At 39.0% G+C, this 17539-nt stretch overlaps 1 protein-coding gene and 1 long non-coding RNA gene across 6 annotated transcripts in view; both read left to right on the forward strand.

The window, feature by feature from the left end:
• Positions 1–371: 371 nt before the first annotated feature.
• On the forward strand, positions 372–10894 carry LOC138946459 (uncharacterized). 5 transcript variants are annotated; one of them, XR_011449327.1, is made up of 8 exons: positions 372–491; positions 1285–1363; positions 2364–2439; positions 3441–3516; positions 5058–5133; positions 6982–7057; positions 8561–8636; positions 10348–10894. It is a non-coding gene; the product is annotated as an uncharacterized lncRNA (long non-coding RNA). The 5 variants fall into 5 exon arrangements; XR_011449351.1 differs by lacking the exon at positions 8561–8636; XR_011449339.1 differs by lacking the exons at positions 5058–5133; positions 6982–7057.
• Positions 10895–15115: 4221 nt separating this feature from the next.
• Positions 15116–17539, forward strand: part of LOC138946274 (putative amine oxidase [copper-containing]) — a 47652-nt gene continuing 45228 nt past the window's right edge. Inside the window, exon 1 of the mRNA XM_070317819.1 lies at positions 15116–15214. The gene's annotated coding sequence lies outside the window, so the exon portion shown is untranslated. The remainder of the gene's footprint in view (positions 15215–17539) is intronic.

A 17539-nucleotide genomic window follows, 5' to 3' on the forward strand; every position in this document is an offset into this window, starting at 1 on the left:
TAAAACCTGTATTCGGTTATTTTTAAAGTTTTTTTTAGACAGTTTGGGTTTACAGAATACATTTTATTTTTAATGAAATATTTTTATTTTATATATCGGATTTTTATTAAATTTTTATCATAAAATTTGTTCTCAGCCTTTTTTTATTTTTTTTATTTGATAAAATAAATCCAAAAACAAAAAGACTGCCAACCTTCTATAACCAAAAAAAAAATTGTTTGTAGAAAAAAGTTGCTGAAGTTTTGTTTTTTGGTCAACTGAGCATTTACACTCATTATGTTTAGATCAGTATTATGTTTAGATCAGTGAGCCGTTTGTTTTAAGGGAGACAATAACAACTGCAAAGAGCAATATCTTTCAGTTATTTCCCTTGTTAATTAATGTTCTCACTTGACTTCCGGTTGGCGCTAAATTTATTATGCCACATGTTTTGGCGTTATTCACCCTTTTATCTTCCTGCCTTGTATTTTGAGTTGCTTATTGGATGTAAGGTAATCCTTGTCTTTCATTCTAAAATGAAGATTGATTGTCTCACGAAGTACTAAGTGAATTAACTGATGGAAGAATTTGATTTCGAATTTGATGACTGATGATGGGAGGGCCGGGGCCTCACAGACACAGTCAGAGTCTCGATTTTATTTTATTTTTTGCCAAGACAAGAACACTATTTTTTCTGAACGAGGTGTGAGTCAACTAACTTTTCCAAAAACATGATGTTGATTGATGTTGTGGTTTGCTTTTTAGAATTGAAGTTGTAAAACTAAAACAGTAAAACTAAAAGTGTGAAAATGCTCCGATTCGCTGGTCACACAACAAAAATCGGGGAGGTTGCTAATAGTAATACATGTCTTACCCGTTCGCTTCAAATATAATCCAATCAGTTTGAAACATTGTTCACAAGTAGACGAGACTCTGCTTTTCATATTCATGATATTGATAGTGATTGAATAATATATTTTATTCGCGAGCTGATCTACATTACACACGATGACAAAATTCAACCAACCCGATTTTTTGTTGAAGTAAACAAATGTATGTATAACCTGCGAATTAGATGGTAGTTTTTTACATTCTCATTTAACATTTATCAGCTTCCTGTCTCTTGGTAAACTTCTGGTTTCTAATCTACTGATTATAGTTTATACATTCCAATTTTGTTTTCATTGATGAACAAGTGTGGACTTTTTAAAGATTTTTTTCTGTCTTCATTTAAAAAAATGTCATCCATCAAATGTAAATTGCATCTTCATCAAGTGTTAACTATTTCTGTGATATTTTTTCAAGGTGGCGGTACTGAACAGCTTCGGTCAGTTCAAACATACTCTGTCTGAATTACAAACAGGACCTTGCGTATTGAGCCGAGGTAAGTAACCATTCATATCGCTCTGCCTCATCAATCAATAACCGTTCAACTTCAAGATTTCTCTCTCTCCCAACCTCAATTTTTTATTTTCTCTTTGGTGAGTCAGGTTGTGACTTAAGTTTTGTTCATATGGCAGACTTTGTACCAACTTTCCCCCTACCTTGAAACAATTTTAGTCAGCGCCAAATCAAATCAAAATTGCTGCACTTGTGAACAGCAAAAACGCTCAAACTTGTTTTAAACGACGATTCTTGTCCGACTTTGAATACCAGTGCAGCTATCGGAGCTACCTCCTAATGCAGTAAGAGCAGTTTGGCGATAGTTTTGCTATAGCTAACCAATCAGTAAGCGGCGATAAGAAAAGTCTGCGGAATATCTTTGTTATTCCACGGCCAAGTCCAGCAGTTTTTGGAGTCGCTGCTAAGTCTTACCTTAATTGTTTATAAATTGCTGGAGCTGTTCACATGGCTGACTTTTTGCCGACAACCCAGGAGGTATTTTCAAACGACTTCGAGTCGGGGTAAAGTTGTTTGCTCGTCTGTCATGTGAACAGCACTTAAATGTTTTCAGATGATCTGAAAATCTAGGCAGGGATATAGTTTTGTGTCGGTGTGATTATTCATCAGTTTATTTCAACTCCTTTCAGTGCAGTTTTTGAGTGATTGTCAGCTTGCTCCTACCCTTTTTAACTTTTTTTCTTTGTGTGTGTGTGAGAGTTATGCTCAGTAATTTGAGAAAACATAGTAGACCAGTGTCTATGAACCTTAACTGTCATATTCTCTCAAAGATTTTATTCATTTAAAAAAAAATGTATTCATCATATGTAAAAGAATGTAGTGTCCCCCAGCCATACTCATAGTAATAGGCTCAATTTTCTCAGTTTTATTATTCAGAGGATTTATTTTTAGTTCTGTAACCTGAATGGGTTTTTTTGGTAAGAGTTTTGTGCAATTGCATATGTCTTCATCAAGCATTAATTATTTCTGTGATATCTTTTCAGGGTGGCAGTAATAAGCAGCTTTGGTCAGGCCAAACATACTTTGAACTACAAACAAGACCTTGCTTTTTGAGTTGAGGTAAGTAACCATTCATATATATCACTTAGCCTTGTAAATCAAAAACTGTTCAGCTTCAACATTTCTCTCTCTCCCAACCTCATTTTTTTCTTTTTTCTTTGGTGAGTCAGGTTGTGACTTAAGTTTTGTTCATATGGCAGACTTTGTACCAACTTTCCCCCTACCTTGAAACAATTTAAGTCAGCGCCAAATCAAATCAAAATTGCTGCCCTTGTGAACAGCAAAAACGCTCAAACTTGTTTTAAGCGACGATTCTTGTCCGACTTTGAATACCAGTGCAGATATCGGAGCTACCTCCTAATGCAGTAAGAGCAGTTTGGCGATAGTTTTGCTATAGCTAACCAATCAGTAAGCGGCGATAAGAAAAGTCTGCGGAATATCTTTGTCATTCCACGGCCAAGTCCAGCAGTTTTTGGAGTCGCTGCTAAGTCTTACCTTAATTGTTTATAAATTGCTGGGGCTGTTCACATGGCTGACTTTTTGCCGACAACCCAGGAGGTATTTTCAAACGACTTCGAGTCGGGGGAAAGTTGTTTGCTCGTCTGTCATGTGAACAGCGCTTAAATGTTTTTAGATGATCTGAAAATCTAGGCAGGGATATAGTTTTGTGTCGGTGTGATTATTCATCAATTTATTTCAACTCCTTTCAGTGCAGTTTTTGAGTGATTGTCAGCTTGCTCCTACCCTTTTTACCTTTTTTTCTTTGTGTTTGTGTGAGAGTTATGTCCAGTAATTTGAGAAAACATAATAGACCAGTCTCTATGAACCTTAACTGTCAAATTCTCTCAAAGATTTTATTCATTTAAAAGAAATATTCATCAAATGTAAAAGAATGTAGTGTCCCCCAGCCATACTCATAGTAATAGGCTCAATTTTCTCAGTTTTATTATTCAGAGGATTTATTTTTAGTTCTGTAACCTGAATGGGTTTTTTTTGTAAGAGTTTTGTGCAATTGCATATGTCTTCATCAAGCATTAATTATTTCTGTGATATCTTTTCAGGGTGGCAGTAATGAACAGCTTTGGTCAGGCCAAACATACTCTGAACTACAAACAAGACCTTGCTTTTTGAGTTGAGGTAAGTAACCATTCATATAGATCACTTAGCCTTGTAAATCAAAAACTGTTCAACTTCAACATTTCTCTCTCTCCCAACCTCAATTTTTTCTTTTTTCTTTGGTGAGTCAGGTTGTGACTTAAGTTTTGTTCATATGGCAGACTTTGTACCAACTTTCCCCCTACCTTGAAACAATTTTAGTCAGCGCCAAATCAAATCAAAATTGCTGCCCTTGTGAACAACAAAAACGCTCAAACTTGTTTTAAGCGACGATTCTTGTCCGACTTTGAATACCAGTGCAGATATCGGAGCTACCTCCTAATGCAGTAAGAGCAGTTTGGCGATAGTTTTGCTATAGCTAACCAATCAGTAAGCGGCGATAAGAAAAGTCTGCGGAATATCTTTGTCATTCCACGGCCAAGTCAAGCAGTTTTTGGAGTCGCTGCTAAGTCTTACCTTAATTGTTTATAAATTGCTGGGGCTGTTCACATGGCTGACTTTTTGCCGACAACCCAGGAGGTATTTTCAAACGACTTCGAGTCGGGGGAAAGTTGTTTGCTCGTCTGTCATGTGAACAGCGCTTAAATGTTTTCAGATGATCTGAAAATCTAGGCAGGGATATAGTTTTGTGTCGGTGTGATTGTTCATCAATTTATTTCAACTCCTTTCAGTGCAGTTTTTGAGTGATTGTCAGCTTGCTCCTACCCTTTTTGAGTCACTTGAGAAAAAGTGACTCTATGTAATCGGTCAGTGTTAGTCTGTCCGGCCGGCCGTCCGGCCGTCCGTAGACACCACCTTAACGTTGGACTTTTCTCGGAAACTATCAAAGCGATCGGGCTCATATTTTGTTTAGTCGTGACCTCCAATGACCTCTACACTTTAACGATGGTTTCGTTGACCTTTGACCTTTTTCAAGGTCACAGGTCAGCGTCAAAGGAAAAATTAGACATTTTATATCTTTGACAAAGTTCATCGGATGTGATTGAAACTTTGAAGGATTATTCTTTACATCAAAGTATTTACATCTGTAGCCTTTTACGAACGTTATCAGAAAAACAAGGGAGATAACTAGCCTTTTCTGTTCAGCAACACACAACTTAACGTTGGGCTTTTCTCGGAAACTATAAAAGTGACCGGGCTCAAATTTTATGTGAACGTGACTCATTGTGTTGTGAATAGCAATTTCTTCCTGTCCATCTGATGCCTCATATAATATTCAGAACTGCGAAAGTGACTCGATCGAGCGTTTGCTCTTCTTGTTACCTTTTTTTCTTTGTGTTTGTGTGAGAGTTATGTCCAGTAATTTGAGAAAACATAATAGACCAGTCTCTATGAACCTTAACTGTCAAATTCTCTCAAAGATTTTATTCATTTAAAACAAATATTCATCAAATGTAAAAGAATGTAGTGTCCCCCAGCCATACTCATAGTAATAGGCTCAGTTTTATTATTCAGAGGATTTATTTTTAGTTCTGTAACCTGAATGGGTTTTTTTTGTAAGAGTTTTGTGCAATTGCATATGTCTTCATCAAGCATTAATTATTTCTGTGATATCTTTTCAGGGTGGCAGTAATGAACAGCTTTGGTCAGGCCAAACATACTCTGAACTACAAACAAGACCTTGCTTTTTGAGTTGAGGTAAGTAACCATTCATATATATCACTTAGCCTTGTAAATCAAAAACTGTTCAACTTCAACATTTCTCTCTCTCCCAACCTCATTTTTTTCTTTTTTCTTTGGTGAGTCAGGTTGTGACTTAAGTTTTGTTCATATGGCAGACTTTGTACCAACTTTCCCCCTACCTTGAAACAATTTTAGTCAGCGCCAAATCAAATCAAAATTGCTGCCCTTGTGAACAGCAAAAACGCTCAAACTTGTTTTAAGCGACGATTCTTGTCCGACTTTGAATACCAGTGCAGATATCAGAGCTACCTCCTAATGCAGTAAGAGCAGTTTGGCGATAGTTTTGCTATAGCTAACCAATCAGTAAGCGGCGATAAGAAAAGTCTGCGGAATATCTTTGTCATTCCACGGCCAAGTCCAGCAGTTTTTGGAGTCGCTGCTAAGTCTTACCTTAATTGTTTATAAATTGCTGGGGCTGTTCACATGGCTGACTTTTTGCCGACAACCCAGGAGGTATTTTCAAACGACTTCGAGTCGGGGGAAAGTTGTTTGCTCGTCTGTCATGTGAACAGCGCTTAAATGTTTTCAGATGATCTGAAAATCTAGGCAGGGATATAGTTTTGTGTCGGTGTGATTATTCATCAATTTATTTCAACTCCTTTCAGTGCAGTTTTTGAGTGATTGTCAGCTTGCTCCTACCCTTTTTACCTTTTTATATTTAGTCAAGTTTTGACTAAATATTTTAACATCGAGGGGGAATCGAAACGAGGGTCGTGGTGTATGTGCGTGTGTGTGTGCGTGCGTGCGTGTGTGTGTGTGTGTGTGTGTGTAGAGCGATTCAGACTAAACTACTGGACCGATCTTTATGAAATTTGACATGAGAGTTTCTGGGTATGAAATCCCCGAACGTTTTTTTCATTTTTTTGATAAATGTCTTTGATGACGTCATATCCGGCTTTTCGTGAAAGTTGAGGCGGCACTGTCACGCCCTCATTTTTCAACCAAATTGGTTCAAATTTTGGTCAAGTAATCTTCGACGAAGCCCGGGGTTCGGTATTGCATTTCAGCTTGGTGGCTTAAAAATTAATTAATGACTTTGGTCATTAAAAATCGGAAAATTGTAAAAAAAAATAAAAATTTATAAAACGATCCAAATTTACGTTTATCTTATTCTCCATCATTTGCTGATTCCAAAAACATATAAATATGTTATATTCGGATTAAAAACAAGCTCTGAAAATTAAATATATAAAAATTATTATCAAAATTAAATTGTCCAAATCAATTTAAAAACACTTTCATCTTATTCCTTGTCGGTTCCTGATTCCAAAAACATATAGATATGATATGTTTGGATTACAAACACGCTCAGAAAGTTAAAACAAAGAGAGGTACAGAAAAGCGTGCTATCCTTCTTAGCGCAACTACTACCCCGCTCTTCTTGTCAATTTCACTGCCTTTGCCATGAGCGGTGGACTGACGATGCTACGAGTATACGGTCTTGCTGAAAAATGGCAGCTACTTGACTAAATATTGTATTTTCGCCTTACGCGACTTGTTTTCTTTGTGTTTGTGTGAGATTTATGTCCAGTAATTTGAGAAAACATAATAGACCAGTCTCTATGAACCTTAACTGTCAAATTCTCTCAAAGATTTTATTCATTTAACAAAAATTATTCATCAAATGTAAAAGAATGTAGTGTCCCCCAGCCATACTCATAGTAATAGGCTCAATTTTCTCAGTTTTATTATTCAGAGGATTTATTTTTAGTTCTGTAACCTGAATGGGGTTTTTTGGTAAGAGTTTTGTGCAATTGCATATGTCTTCATCAAGCATTAATTATTTCTGTGATATATTTTCAGGGTGGCAGTAATAAGCAGCTTTGGTCAGGCCAAACATACTTTGAACTACAAACAAGACCTTGCTTTTTGAGTTGAGGTAAGTAACCATTCATATATATCACTTAGCCTTGTAAATCAAAAACTGTTCAACTTCAACATTTCTCTCTCTCCCAACCTCAATTTTTTCTTTTTTCTTTGGTGCGTCAGGTTGTGACTTTAGTTTTGTTCATATGGCAGACTTTGTACCAACTTTCCCCCTACCTTGAAACAATTTTAGTCAGCGCCAAATCAAATCAAAATTGCTGCCCTTGTGAACAGCAAAAACGCTCAAACTTGTTTTAAGCGACGATTCTTGTCCGACTTTGAATACCAGTGCAGATATCGGAGCTACCTCCTAATGCAGTAAGAGCAGTTTGGCGATAGTTTTGCTATAGCTAACCAATCAGTAAGCGGCGATAAGAAAAGTCTGCGGAATATCTTTGTCATTCCACGGCCAAGTCCAGCAGTTTTTGGAGTCGCTGCTAAGTCTTACCTTAATTGTTTATAAATTGCTGGGGCTGTTCACATGGCTGACTTTTTGCCGACAAACCAGGAGGTATTTTCAAACGACTTCGAGTCGGGGGGAAAGTTATTTGCTCGTCTGTCATGTGAACAGCGCTTAAATGTTTTCAGATGATCTGAAAATCTAGGCAGGGATATAGTTTTGTGTCGGTGTGATTATTCATCAATTTATTTCAACTCCTTTCAGTGCAGTTTTTGAGTGATTGTCAGCTTGCTCCTACCCTTTTTACCTTTTTTTTCTTTGTGTCTGTGTGAGAGTTATGTCCAGTAATTTGAGAAAACAGAATAGACCAGTCTCTATGATAGTATGAACCTTAACTGTCAAATTCTCTCAAAGATTTTATTCATTTAACAAAAATTATTCATCAAATGTAAATCCCGCAGTGTTGCACTGCGGTTATGAAATTAAAAGCCCCTCCTGTTTTTGGAACCGCAGGAGCTTTCTAGTTTGCTGTTAGGTAGATTTTTGGTTCCTCTTTCCTGTCATGCTCTCTTTTTCTTCATGAATTCTTTTCCTTTTTCTGCCTTCTTGCTCATTCACCTGTATTTTTTCCAAAAATCTCTTCTCTTGCCGCTTGTCTCGCGATTCATGTATAGTTTAATCTGTTAGTGTTCTGATGTAAGTCCAGCAGTAGATAGGTTAAGCCTATTTTAACATACTGGAAACTGGTAATCTTCCAGTAGGTATTAATTTAGTTTTACTAAAGCCTGCTGGGACACAAGTAATGGGTTAGTGCATTTGTAAACAGGAATCGCTTGACAAGTGGCCCCCTTCATCCCCCCCTTCCTCGTCCTGATATGGCTCTGCGTAGTCGGCTGGACGTTAAGCAACAAATAAACAAACAAACAAAATCAAATGTAAAAGAATGTAATGTCCCCCAGCCATACTCATAGTAATAGGCTCAATTTTCTCAGTTTTATTATTCAGAGGATTTATTTTTAGTTCTGTAACCTGAATGGGTTTTTTTTGGTAAGAGTTTTGTGCAATTGCATAATTATGTCTTCATCAAGCATTAATTATTTCTGTGATATCTTTCAGGGTGGCAGTAATGAACAGCTTTGGTCAGGCCAAACACACTCTGAACTACAAACAAGACCTTGCTTTTTGAGTTAAGGTAAGTAACCATTCATATATATCACTTAGCCTTATAAATCAAAAACTGTTCAACTTCAACATTTCTCTCTCTCCCAATCTCAATTTTTTCTTTTTTCTTTGGTGAGTCAGGTTGTGACTTAAGTTTTGTTCATATGGCAGACTTTGTACCAGCTTTCCCCCTACTTTGAAACAATTTTAGTCGGCGCCAAATCAGATCAAAATTGCTGCCCTTGTGAACAGCGCAAACGCTCAAACTTGTTTTTTAAGCGACGATTCTTGTCAGACTTTGAAGGCCAGTGCAGCTATCGGAGCTACCTCCTAATGCGATAAGAGCAGTTTGGCTATAGCTAACCAATCATAAAAAAAAGTCTGCAAAAAATCTCTGTTAACCTTCGCCGTAGGTCGTGAGTACTTTAGTAACAGTCCGGACTTTAATTGCGAATATCTCGAGAACTATGTGGAATTCTGTAATGAGCTTTTGTAAATGCCTCAAACACCTAAAAAATCTTTTATCTCCTAAACCCGCATTAAAATTGATTGACAGGTAATTAAGTAAACAAAGGTCAAACATCGACTATCTTCGCAGCACGTCGTGAGACACTATGTAACCATACTTCTAACAGTGTAATGTGACTTTCTGGTGACTGTAATGTGAAAGTAAGGGGCCAGTTCGGGGTTGTGTTCTTTTCAACCATACACATTGAGTAGTGGATTTGTAGATTGAAACCCTGATTGGGCCTTCGATGTGTACACAGAAGTTTTCAGACAAAATCGCGATTGTAAGGGAGATAATTGTGGGTTCGATGTCAAAATAAAAGCTGAGTTATGGTTCCTGTTTATTTCAGGTAAGAATTAACTTGGTGCGTAATTACACAACACGTAAAAAGTACAAAATCGGAAATATATTTAGTTTGATTATCTAATTCAATGAAAAGCCTGATTTATGTATTTTTGAGTCACTTGAGAAAAAGTGACTCTATGTAATCGGTCAGTGTTAGTCTGTCCGGCCGGCCGTAGACACCACCTTAACGTTGGACTTTTCTCGGAAACTATCAAAGCGATCGGGCTCATATTTTGTTTAGTCGTGACCTCCAATGACCTCTACATTTTAACGATGGTTTCGTTGACCTTTGACCTTTTTCAAGGTCACAGGTCAGCGTCAAAGGAAAAATTAGACATTTTATATCTTTGACAAAGTTCATCGGATGTGATTGAAACTTTGTAGGATTATTCTTTACATCAAAGTATTTACATCTGTAGCCTTTTACGAACGTTATCAGAAAAACAAGGGAGATAACTAGCCTTTTCTGTTCGGCAACACACAACTTAACGTTGGGCTTTTCTCGGAAACTATAAAAGTGACCGGGCTCAAATTTTATGTGAACGTGACTCATTGTGTTGTGAATAGCAATTTCTTCCTGTCCATCTGATGCCTCATATAATATTCAGAACTGCGAAAGTGACTCGATCGAGCGTTTGCTCTTCTTGTTAGATATTTTTCTTTTTACTTGTTCTTGTTTTGTTTACCCGTGCATGTTTTTCCTTCTTTGAGAAGTATGGTTACATGGGTACTCACGACGTGCTGCAAAGAATGTATTTAGCGAGCTGCGGCGAAGGTTAAAGCATGTAGTGTCCTCCAATCATACAATTTTACACTTCAAATGGTTAACATTTTCCTCTGACTACACTTCATTCTATCAGGTTCTATTTTTTTCTCTTTTTTTTTCCAGGTACCATGCCTCATGTAACAAAGTCTTGCAAGATGTCAGCCGATCAAGCTCACACATCTTCGTGATCAGGGATATCTGTTTCGGCACAGTCGGTGGTGCTAAACTCTGGCGATGGGGTAGAAGTTCTGTCCAAGACACCACCCCTGTGCATCATCCAGAAAGCTGAAGAGTGACAAACCTTGACCCACATTCAGAGTGTAGAACTGATTATCTTAAGATAACATATGATCCTGAAACCAAATTTTAAAGCAGATTAATTGTTCTCAATCCAGAACTTGTCTTTTAAATCATACTGCAGAGATCGATTACATTCCCAGTGCTGCGATGGTTATTCACCACACACACTCAAGGTACAACCCTGAAGTGATGCGATTTTTTTGTTTTAGTTTTTTAAACTAAACTTTAAAGCCTTTTTTCCCTTAATGTGTGTGTGTTTGGCTGACTTGGAAGTATTATTCCTGCTGTGACTTTGTTTCATTGATTCCTTACGGAGAAAAGATACAAGTTGGCTTATTATTATGATATTGAATATAAAGTATGATCTTCAGACTGTTGTTTTGTCTTTTGTTGTGAAAATGTGTGATTGAGTGTGTGTCTGTGAGGTTCGAAGTATCGGTCAAACATATGACGAAGACATGTCATTCATACAGTAAACATATGACATATAGCAAACAGTATCATTTGTTTCATGGCAACCATGTAATTTGCATATGCCAATGTCATTTGTGATATGGCAAACAAATGATTTCCATATGTCAGTGTCACTTGTAATGTGGTGTAAATGAGGTTTCCATATGACAATGTCACTTGTGATGTGGCAAACTAGTGTTTTTGACATGTCATTTTCACCTAAAAACCATATGGTAGCCATTCCAAAACCATTTGCAATTTATCTATGACTGACATATGGTTTTACTATATGATTTCCACATGCCATGTCATATGTTTGTCATATGCTGGGCATATTTCTCTGCTGCCTGGATGTATGTCAAAAAGGTGCGAATGAGTCGACTGGTGCATGCAACTTACAGCTCTGTTGAATTTGATGACGGGGAAATGAGTTACCGAAAACGATACAACTTTTTTTAAATGCTGGTCGACTGAGATTTTAACAATTTGATACGGCTAGGTGCTGTTTCTGAGTAGATTGAGTATTGCGCGCATACACACGTACTTCCGCGACAGGGATAGTATTACATCACATGAGCTGCATATTACCATTACCCAAGCAGACACATGTTCTGATAACCGCTAGTTTCTTTGAAGACGCCGCCAATCGGTTTGTGTTACTATATTCCCCGTGTGTGGGGAAACTGAGTGAAAAGAAGGGGAACTACTCTTGTCGCTAGACAAAGTATGAGTTACTTGCTTGGGAAATTGCTTGTGATGAACGTTTGAGCACGGCAGATCTAGATTCAGAAAACACACCGAACTCATGGATTTGATATGGAGATTCATGTGTTCAGGCCTGTAGTTGTTAATTTAAATGCGGTATGTTTGTATTGTTTGCTCCAGAGATGTATACTTCGTACATTAGAGCGTTCGGAACTTTTCAGTCGCAAAAAGTAGTACGGAAACAGAACAACTTCTCAACCCATTGCACTATCGAGGATTCAGGCTGTTGCTGGGTCGTTATTTGTTTGGTTGCTGGGTCATTATCGAAAAATAACTGGCCCTACAAGTTTACAGAGGTAAAGAAGCAGAGGGGGGAATAAAAAACGAGAAACAACGAGCTGTAAAGCTCATGTGAGGCGGAGTGGGTCTTTAACGAGTTTCGCGAGGCAGAAAAAATATGCAGTAAGTAATTAACGCACGAACATTACATATTTGTCACACGTGTAATAGATACTTTCATTGTATGCACGTGCATTAATTATTGCATGCACGTGCGTTAATTATTCAGTGCACGTGCATGGGAGATGTTGATTTTCTACACGTGCACAAAAGGTGAATTACTGCATGTTCTCTAAATGTAGGAGTCACGTGCTTAAGCGATTAAAAAAATCGGACTGGGAATCCACATGAAACTAGCTGTTGCCACACCGCCGTATACAACGCTATGGAATGCCTGAAAAGAGACTAACGTAGTCAGCAACTAAAGCATACTTGCCAATCAAGAAGTTGGTAAATATAAGTAACTTTAGTCACTCTGCAATAGATGAACGTCGAGTTGCCAACTAAAACACATAGTTTCGAACTTTGATTGTGTAACGAGATCAGCTTACTCCCGACTTCAGATTTTGTATTTGATATCTGTAAGTTGCATAACGTCTGCAGTCGTCGACACGATCTACATACTCTATCATATTTCTCCGCCAAACGTACACTACATATACGTCGTCTGCATGAGCTTCGCCGCTTCAGAGTTGTCGTTCTTCTTCAGATGCTCGTCGTTACAGTAATTCTGCACTTTATCCAGGTCAGAAAATCCACATTGAATGTTCTGTTATTTCTCTCAATAATTAAACCTTTTTTTTATTTTTAATCACGGTAGACATTCTGTGCAGCGATAATGGAGCTGTGCAAGTCGTACATTTTCTGATTCAAGTTTTACTGCGCCTCTGATTTAACGCACGTGTGTTACATCGATTTAACGCCTGTGCACTAATTACAAAGTGCAAAGTGCACAGGTTTTGAGCCAAACGCTTTCCATAGAAAACCAACAAATATGACGACTTTATTTTATAAAGCAATTAGTGGGTAAGCCGCCAGGATGTTCCCGAACGGTAAGCGTTCTAATAACTCATAACTGAGGGCCCCAAAGGGGGGGGGGGGGGGGGGGTATCATCACAATCACGGGAAGGGAAATTTTAGCTTTCACGATCACAGTTACCTTGAGTTTTGTTTTCACGATCACGAACACCAGTGGCAAATCACGGTCACAGTAAAAGTTGCAGGTACAGAAAGCACGTGTCAAAGTAAACACAACCACACAGTAATTCGCTCCTCTGGATCTATTGTTTATTCAACACAAAGTGAGAACTGTTGCACTTTTTTATTATTATTTTTTGAGTTCTCTTTCATACACACACAGAAATTCATATCATGTTTTGTAATCAGTAACAAGAATGTTGTTTTCATTGTTTTCTTTCTCTCTCTCTCTCTCTCTCTCTCTCTCTCTCTCTCTCTCTCTCTCTCTCTCTCTCTCTCTCTCTCTCTCTCTCTCTCTCTCTCTCTCTCTCTCTCTCTCTCTCTCTCTCTCTCTCTCTCTCTCTCTCTATCTCTCTCTCTCCACTCATACACATTCAACTCCCACACCCTCACTCACACACATGAATATATAGGTACACAATTTCTCATTTCCAGAGCTAAATCTTGTAAACCCATTTTCTCAAAAACTATTGGGTGTATTGAAATTAAAGTACATGTATTTTCAACTTTGCCATACAATTTGAGGTACACCATCGCCTGGTTTCATCATTTTCAGGGCTGTAATAGTGTTGTGATCTTGTTAAAAAATCCCATTTCCCCACCACCATTAAACACACCTCCAAACTGGTGAAAACAACACTACTGTGCGCTGGCTTCATTGAGACCGGCGCCCGGTCGCGTTGCGCGATATTCACACGGATCGTTTTTGCGGAAATGTTTTAACTTCACCGGAATAAATTTGACTTTACCGGATTTTGAAAACGGCTTTATCGGATTTCCGGCAATTACCGGAAAAGTAGCATGCCTGACAAATCCCCAACGAACATGACTTTGATCGTCTTTGACATGAGGATCAAGTGACCCAAACTGGCACGTCTCCCCGCCATTGTTTCTGAATTTAACCCATTGTTGATATTAAAGTTTACAGGCGCTAAAATAAATCCAAGCTTAATGCAAAGAAGCGACAATTAGAAGCTATGCCAAGCGTGTCCACGTTGCTGGGATGAAAAACACATTTCTAGTTTCGGTTTTGGCTACACGCAGACTCGATCTCGAGCCAGTCGAGGTCACACTGAGCGAGTGACAGCCGGACGTGGCAATGTCGACAATGTCAATGATCTCACTCAAACTCAAAGATCTTGAACAAATTTCAAGATCTGTGCCTACATTCAGAACAGTCATAGAGCAACATAGATCAACATATCTTGATATTTCGTCTTCGGAAAGACCGACCCGTAGCCTGACCTTTCCACTAAGGAAGGCATTCTCGCCGCCTGATTTGGTCTGGCTTGAATCCACAAAATATAACAGAAGTTCGATGACAGTACTGCTGCACGCCATTTTTGATCTTCGAATTCGAATTTGACTGAATGCACTCAAAACTTTTGCACGAAGCCCTTCCATTGGATGAAGTTTGGCAGACTTTAGCAATTTGCCTTCTGATTGGATCTCTTTTTTTGTGTGATTGGTTCTCTTAAAGGGAAGCAATCGCTGTCAAAATCATATTTCTGAATGTGTTGTTGCTTCCCTTCAATCGGGATTGGCTCCTTGACGAATAGAGGGTCATAGAGTGATACAGCTGTGAAAAATGTACGTTGAAAATAAAATGCTTTGCAATAATGCCCATCACGATCACGAAAACAAATGACGATCACGATCACGAGACTTGATTTTGTTGTCATCACGGATCACGGGCAAAGTCCCATCACGATCACAAAAATGGAAATTTCGGCAATCACGGTCACAGAAAGGTCAAAAAACGCCAATCACGATCACGATTTTAAACCCTTTGGGGCCCTCATAACTCATAACTCATAACTAATGGAAGTATGTTTGTAATTACATAGGTAACAGCTCGGGAAGCTAAGTGATCAGACATAGATGGTTTACGTGAAGCGGAGGGTGGGGAGTTTCAATATAAAACGAGAAACAACGAGCTGGTGGTACAGCATCCAACGTTGTTGCTGATTCCCGCACCTGTCTGCAAACGTTTAAGGTGAGTAAAACACACATGTCAAGTCCTGGGCCGGTTTCTTCTTCTTCTTCTTGTCGATCACACGTCTATACTGGTAAATGGTACTGTCTTTTTCATGTCCTCCTTTCCTCCGTACAGCTGGCAGCGGAGGGGGACTACAGTTGGCCAGTGTTTGCCGGAGTCAAGTTTAAAGACTTGGATCAGAGATAAACTGCATTGAGGGTGAATTTATAGACTTTACTCAGAGATAAACTGCAATGAGGGTATAGTTTAGAGACTTTACTCAGAGATAAACTGCATTGAGGGTAGACTTTAGAGACTTTACGCAGAGATAAACTGCATTGAGGGTAGAGTTTTGAGACTTTACTCAGAGATAAACTGCATTGAGGGTAGAGTTTAGAGACTTTACTCAGAGATAAACTGCATTGAGGGTAGAGTTTAGATACTTTACTCGGAGATAAACTGCATTGAGGGTAGAGTTTAGAGACTTTACTCAGAGATAAACTGCATTGAGGGTAGAGTTTAGAGACTTTACTCGGAGATAAACTGCATTGAGGGTAGAGTTTAGAGACTTTACTCAGAGATAAACTGCATTGAGGGTAGAGTTTAGAGACTTTACTCAGAGATAAACTGCATTGAGGGTAGAGTTTAGAGACTTTACTCAGAGATAAACTGCATTGAGGGTAGAGTTTCTCCCGGACGAAAGTCTCTAACCTGGACGGTTGCACATTGGCCCTGATTTCTTGTCGAAGAAACAGTTTGGGTAGTTTACCTTTCTTGGTTTCTAAGACCTATGTCTTTCAAAACGGTCACTCACTCGCACGGTCTGTCGTGGCCTTCTTCGTTGTCATCATTGCTCGACCTCTAGCTCTGTGTGTCTGCTCGTTCAACCGTAAAGCCGTCAACCAAGCATGACAAGTTGTTGTCACCACTGCATACTCTATGACTTCCCAAGTGTTGGGTGCAACAAGCTAATGTTTTAGCAGCATGCTAGTAAATCATGAATCATTTGAATATATTAAAAGTAGCCTCCATTCACAAGAAAGTCTCAACAAGGCAGTATTTGAGTGGAAAGGCTAAGTCTCAACAAGGCAGTATTTGAGTGGAAAGGCTAAGTCTCAACAAGGCAGTATTTGAGTGGAAAGGCTAAGTCTCAACAAGGCAGTATTTGAGTGGAAAGGCTAAGTCTCAACAAGGCAGTATTTGAGTGGAAAGGCTAAGTCTCAACAAGGCAGTATTTGAGTGGAAAGGCTAAGTCTCAACAAGGCAGTATTTGAGTGGAAAGGCTAAGTCTCAACAAGGCAGTATTTGAGTGGAAAGGCTAAGTCTCAACAAGGCAGTATTTGAGTGGAAAGGCTAAGTCTCAACAAGGCAGTATTTGAGTGGAAAGGCTAAGTCTCAACAAGGCAGTATTTGAGTGGAAAGGCTAAGTCTCAACAAGGCAGTATTTGAGTGGAAAGGCTAAGTCTCAACAAGGCAGTATTTGAGTGGAAAGGCTAAGTCTCAACAAGGCAGTATTTGAGTGGAAAGGCTAAGTCTCAACAAGGCAGTATTTGAGTGGAAAGGCTAAGTCTCAACAAGGCAGTATTTGAGTGGAAAGGCTAAGTCTCAACAAGGCAGTATTTGAGTGGAAAGGCTAAGTCTCAACAAGGCAGTATTTGAGTGGAATGCGCTGAAATTCTAAAATGAATGTCTTTACCATGCAATGTTTGTGTCGTGATGAATTTTGTTCCCCATTGCCATCTTAAAGAAAGTCCGTGCAATGTACATGGCACTATGTGAGCCTGATCAAGGCTTTTACAAACAGTATAAGGTAATCTTCATTTTCATTTTTCAATTTCATTACTTTATTGTAATGAGTATGAATTCGGACCGCTTCCTCCCAGTGGAAAGCTAGCAGCAACGGAGTCGCGCTACCCAGGTGTCTGCGTGTTTAGGTGTATTCAGTCACCTGCACTTATGGCAGCATGACCAAGGTCTTTTACGTGCCATTGTGGTGACACGGGGGTGGGACATGGCTTCCGTCTCTGGGTCTGCACTTACAGTTGACCCGTGTCCGTCCCGACCCGGATTCGAACCTGCGACCTTCCGATCACAAGTCCAGTGCTCTACCAACTGAGCTACCGGGCCCCCAAAGTGTTTTCATATGGTTCATTTATTGAGGCTTCTTCGCCCAGTGCAGGTAGGACAACAGTCCGGACACAGCATTATTGTCAGCATGATCTCCCTTTAGTGTTTTCTGAAATACACGTCAGGATTTCTGCATGATCAGTGCTTCTCTATAAACTATGCATTACAAGCACATCGTCATCTGGCAGTGTTTCGGTGTGATCAGGGCTTGTTCAT

Source organism: Littorina saxatilis, linkage group LG1 (assembly GCF_037325665.1).
Source record: "Littorina saxatilis isolate snail1 linkage group LG1, US_GU_Lsax_2.0, whole genome shotgun sequence".
In the NCBI taxonomy this organism is placed as follows: Eukaryota; Metazoa; Mollusca; class Gastropoda; order Littorinimorpha; family Littorinidae; genus Littorina; species Littorina saxatilis.